Source organism: Saccostrea echinata, unplaced genomic scaffold, assembly GCF_033153115.1.
Source record: "Saccostrea echinata isolate AGI-Se365-2 ecotype Australia unplaced genomic scaffold, CSIRO_AGI_Sech_v1 ptg000047l, whole genome shotgun sequence".
Taxonomy (NCBI): Eukaryota; Metazoa; Mollusca; class Bivalvia; order Ostreida; family Ostreidae; genus Saccostrea; species Saccostrea echinata.
Window position 1 is genome coordinate 3,692,435 of NW_026889796.1, and position 6,001 is coordinate 3,698,435.

The 6,001-nt window shown below is 31.1% G+C and overlaps 1 protein-coding gene across 1 annotated transcript in view; it reads left to right on the forward strand.

Moving 5' to 3' along the window:
* Positions 1 to 6,001, forward strand: part of LOC133202675 (putative serine protease F56F10.1) — a 328,774-nt gene that overhangs the window by 8,331 nt on the left and 314,442 nt on the right. The gene's annotated exons all lie outside the window — the stretch shown is intronic.

The following is a 6,001-nucleotide window of genomic DNA, read 5'->3' on the forward strand; positions in this document are numbered from 1 at the left end:
TGAAGATGGTAAAAAACACGAAAACCCGGGAATTCCAGAGGATGAATCAGGTGCCTAGGAGGAATAAGCATCCCCTTTTGACCGGTTAAACCCATCGTGAGCCCCATATAGATCAGGCAGACGGAACATTCCGCAGTCAACCCCCCCCCCCCCCAAAAAAAAGAAATACATGCAGAATTAATTCAGTTAGTAGGTCATGAAAGAGTGATTAGTGAAAAGTGTCATTTTTAAACGAATTTGGAAAAAAAAAATGCTGTTTATTTTCTACACATAATAGGTAGAAAATGCGGGCAATCCACAACGAACAACTACCATCATTTAATAGTTCATTTTATACTCAACGAAATATAAAATTTCGGGAGAGGTATTCTTAACATAAGATAAAATGACCTCAACATTTGACTAATTTTTTTGTACGATATTAATTTAAAAAATCATTAATTAGTAAAATTAATCACATTATTATATCTTTACTGTCATTACGCTATATATAAAATGTTATTATAGCAATGTAACTTTGAGGTCAAAACATTTCGACATACGATGTAAAAATTATAACTGGAATTATAGCAAAATGACGAGTACGATATTTCTTTATTTTGTTTGTTTGTTGGTTGTGTAACGTCCCTCTCTAGAATTGACGCCACCACTTGCCGAAGGAGAGCTGATATTTCTTTAAAATATCATGATCAGTGATATTATCTTATTTTATAAAAATGTTATTATATTTCCTCGGTATTGACGCATTAGATATCAAACAAAATTTTAGGTTAATGCATTTGTGATTATTTAATTGCCTCTATATTTTCTAAATAATGTCTAAGTATCTGATTTAATAAATCTCCTATGATCGTTTCGGTATAATAAAAAAGCTATGGGTACTCGGGTATGGGTTAATGGTTCCTCTCGGCAGGAAACTTCTGAAGAATTTTAAATGAAAGCGCTAACGTTTTATAGCTAATGTTGTCGTTTTTTTTTTTTTAAAAATATTAATTGCCAGACACTGTGATCTATAATTGATTATTCATTTTGGATATATATATATATATATATATATATATATATATATATATATATATATATATATATATATATGTATATATATATATATATGGGATCACATGTTTACCCCGTTATCCCGTGGATATCAGCCATTGGATATTTTTTTTTTTTTTTTTTTTTGGATATTTCACAGATGTGACGTCGTTTGTGGTTCGATATGTTTTTTATCCAACGTCACAGGGTTTTGCATGAGAGTGATGAAGTAAAAGAAAGTAGATTCCTATATAAAAACAGTGTAAAAAATGATAGTGATGTATAAAACATGGGATAAAAAGAATCTCCTTTGATTTGTAGTATATACGATATGATTTTTATCCAACGAGTTGTATGTTTTTTTTTTATCCCCGAGCCAAGGCTTAGGGATAAAATACACACAACTCGTTGGATAAAAAATCATATCTAACCACAAATCATGGGAGATTAATATATATATATATATATATATATATATATATATATATATATATATATATATATATATATATATATATATATATATATATGCGCTGGGTTGTTTCCACTTCTAGAATATGCAGTAGCACACCTGAAATCTTTCCTTTACAGCAGTTTAATTTTTTGTAAGGAGTAAAGATGGGGACTTGGTAAAGGTTTTGCTGGACCCGACGTTGTAGAGTATTACCTTCCCCGTAGACAGAAATCTCTCCCTCCCCCCCCCCCCCCCCAAAAAAAAAAATTCTATCTTTAAAACTTGAAAAATCACGACAAGAAATACTCCTCCATAAATCTTGCCATTGTTTCTTATGATTTTGTGAATTATAACAGATATAAAAAAAATCTTGTATGATTTGCATTGTATAAATTTATGTGAATTAGAGGTTAACCAAACTTTTCTCAAAAACTGACGAATGGTATACAGTATTCCGTACGCAACGCTACAACTTGCAAGGAATGCAGTCCCGGAGAATTGACACTGTATGAATAAATTATGTTATTGCTATAGTAAACGCCACCTTACAAATTCATAACAAACATGTCAGGTAGGAGTGAATGTTTTTCTGTTTTGTAACGATTTTCTTCTGTATATTCTTTTAATCATTCTATTCGTGTAATTCATGAACACATTTTATGTTTTTGTACTTTTTTTCGAAAGGAAATAATGAATTAGATTAAAATTGAAATAAAAGATCCTTTAGCAGCTGTTTAATTAAGTTGACTGACGTGTAAACAATACATAAGTATTCCTTTTCAAGGAATGATCGGCATGGGACCGTAAAGTCAGCATTCTAAAATGTCTTGAAATAAGTTTGTCAATTGTAGACATTTCTTTTTTTTAATTGTCTTAATTGATATTTCTCTGATGAGTATGTACACATACATTTAATTTCACATTATTTCTCAACTGAGTGTGACGTGTAATGGATATAGTCTTTTAAATTTTTTTTTTTAACATACCAAATTTAAAATGTAAGAACAATAAGCGGACATTGATGTACGTTATACAGAGTAGTATAACTACATTATTTTGCCTTTGAAAAATTATTTTGTTACCGGAAAAATGTACAACTGTTGACTTTTTGGGAAGTGAGATGGGCTAGACCTTTGTAAAGAAAAAAATAACTCTGCAGATAAATTACTATCAAATTTCCTTTTTACAGAATTCTTAATAATAAATCTTTAGTATTCATGCATGTTTTCTGCTCAGTTCTACACCTATAACCAATTTTGTAAACTTTTTTAATAAACTAAATCAACAGGGTAAGTTATTATGTTCAGTTATATCACTAGCTAAATTACGTCTAAGAAAATAGTTTAAACGTCCTTGCAAATAATTTGATGCATGAATGTTTCCTGCTCAACTCCACTGAAGCGAATTATGAGCCGTGTGCAAAATCAATGGAGGAAATGTGATTTCATGTTATGTTATGGCTATGTGATGTGCCAAGCACTTCTTTTTAAAAAAAAATCATCATAACGATAAAATTCAAAATACTTCTACTAAACTAAAGACAGAATACGCTTGACTTAAATATTTTTGGTGCTTTGCGAAACACCAATGGACGAATAAACTTCACCCTAGGGAAGTGTACTTCCGAATGAAATATAAATGCATATCAAGAAGAATGTACTAAGTTTATTCACTATATATGTTAGTGAATAAACATTTGCATCTCAAGGTAAATGCATCAAAATAATGCTCCTTAGTACTTTACATTTATATTTACATTCAGTGTAATTTTCTTTATGAAATTCATTAGAAATCCACGACGTCCAAATCTCTATAACACACGTGAAATTAACCTTGTCACTGCGCGGTAGAATACACAGTAGGAACTATATGCATTTTCAATACTCTAGGAACACCAGAATGTATATTGTTTTGACTCAATTTCATAAAAAACAACAACCTTGTTAAATTAACGTAAAAAACAACAACTGTGCGTTTAAAATTAATTTGTCATTTTTTTCCTAGCAATGTTCATTTGCATTATTTAACTTTCCAACCTCACAAACGGCTCTTACGTCTATTAAGCACATCAGTTTTGAAAGGCGCTAAATTCATATTAAAGATAAACAAAATAAACAATTATGAATGGAGAAAAATTAGAGAATATAAATATAAGCATTGCATTCTTATTTTTGGATGTCGTCGGTCCTATAATACACCAGACCGTGCCGACAAATTATCATACCGCGCGAATGCGCGGTATTCAATTTGTCGGTACGGCCAGGTGTGTTATGGGACCGACGACATTCAAAAATAAGAATTCAATGCTTAAATGAACGATCTACATGAAGCTGTCAGGGCATAGAAAACAAAGTAGTGCAGGGCGTAATGTGTGCACACTTCGTTAAATCTGCCGGATGCCTCATATGGAATCAACTGTGATCGACCGAAGGCGAACACTGAAATACTGCGAGCTGTTTTCAACATAGTTCATCACTCAAAATATATAAAAAAAAAATATCTATCTAAATTGATATTGGAGGGTTGTAAGGAAAATTTGCATACAAATTCTATGGTGAGCACGCTTTTTGCATCAATTCAGTAAAAGTGCGGATAAAAAGAATACATGTATAATGTATTTTTAGATAAATACACAACGATTAAATGTTTTTCGATGGCTTCGGGTTTTATGGAATTTGATCTCGTGACCAACCCGTATTTATATCCCGATAGATGTTTAAAAATGATACCTTATATAAAAATATATCGTAACGGATATAATATCCTACCTGATTGTTCTCATAAAATAGAAGCGTAGTCGGAAAACAGCTCTTCGGAGCCAATTCTTTGGTTTCCAAATCCAACTTAAAATGAATAATATTATCTTTTCTACACTTTAGCTTATCAAGTATGATTTACCGCAATCATTCATTTAAACATTGTAAAAGTTTCTCACTTTCCGAAAATTACACATTCTAGTTCATATCTTTTCTAGAGAAAAAAGAATTTGGAGGATTATAAAAACAATTAGTGGTAGACCTAGACGATAATACCCATGGTTTAAAAAATAATTAACATTAGCGGACCATACAGCTGAGATAAAAAAGAAAAATGCTTCAAGAAACAGTTTAATTCTTTTTTTTGGCACATTTCTGTTACATTATCAATTGCACTCTTAAAGTGCATCAACATTTTCAATGTTTCATCTATTGCTACAATATTTATTAAACCTCCATTGACGTAAGAATGCATTCGGAGTGTCAAGAGAAGAGAATTTACCTTTAGGAGAAAATATTTCCCTGGAAAATTTTACATTTCAGAAACAATATTGATTTGTTAATATCTAAGAATGCGCTGTGTGAAGATAATAGAGAACTGTATCTTTGAATAATGAAACAAAATTAAGATACTTTTTCTTAAAAAGAATTCGTAATTCTTTCTTTAATATGAATGCTTTGGCATACATGCTACGCCACTGTAGAATTACGACATTTGTCAAAGTACATATTAATAAATTTCCCGTTAATCACCTTTTGCGCGAAATTTTCTAGTAACCCTTGTATTTATGTCAGTCAGATATCAAATTTTTGTCCCCCTGCATTTCATTTCCGGAATTTGCATTGCATTTTGCGACAATTTTTATTTTCATTTCCGACATTTTTTATTTTCGTTTCTGACATTTTTTTTTTTTTTTTACATTTCCGGAATTTTTTAAAGGATTTTTTTTCAAGCAATTTAATGTTAACCAAGAAGGTGGAAATAAAATTTAAACAGAATATAAATATCACTTTTATTTCACACCACGTTTTCCAAATAAAGATATTACAATGCACTGTATATAAATGTAGCACTGAGTCTATTAAAAGTTTTGCAGGAGTTAACAAAGCATGCAATTTTTGATCAACAAATTTAACATCCTGGCAAGCCAGGGATCCTGAGTCAACACGTTGCCGTTGGACCCTGGCATATTTAATTCAATATTTGTGGGCTTGCTTCTCTCATTGAGAAGCACCAATCAAATTAAAGCTTTCATAAATAGTTAGATAAGGATTCAGTTGACACCTCAAATGCACGTGTTACAAGTTGTTTACCATGGAATGGCTTAATGTGATTGGTTGAGAAATAAGAAAAACGATCAAGATTTGTAATTTTTCCGAAAGATGTCGCTACAGTCAGCCCACAAATATTGAATGAAATATGCCAGGGGTCCAACGGCAACGTGTTGACTCAGGACCCCTGGCTTGCGAATGTCCACTGAACTATATGTATAGCTGACTGCACCAAATTTATATTGGATATCAATGTTTTATTCTTAAAAAAAAATTACAAGAAAAGTCTTGAGTTCTTTTTTTCACTGCCGGAAAAGTACTTAATGATAAATGTCGGAGATGAAAACTTGACAATGTCGGAAATGAGAACTATAAAATGTCGGAAATGAAAAGTTGAAAATTTTTAAAAATTCCGTAAGTGAAATGCAGCCTTTTTGCCCAAATATCTGCAGTATTTGAAACTCTTTTATTTATTAAGATATGG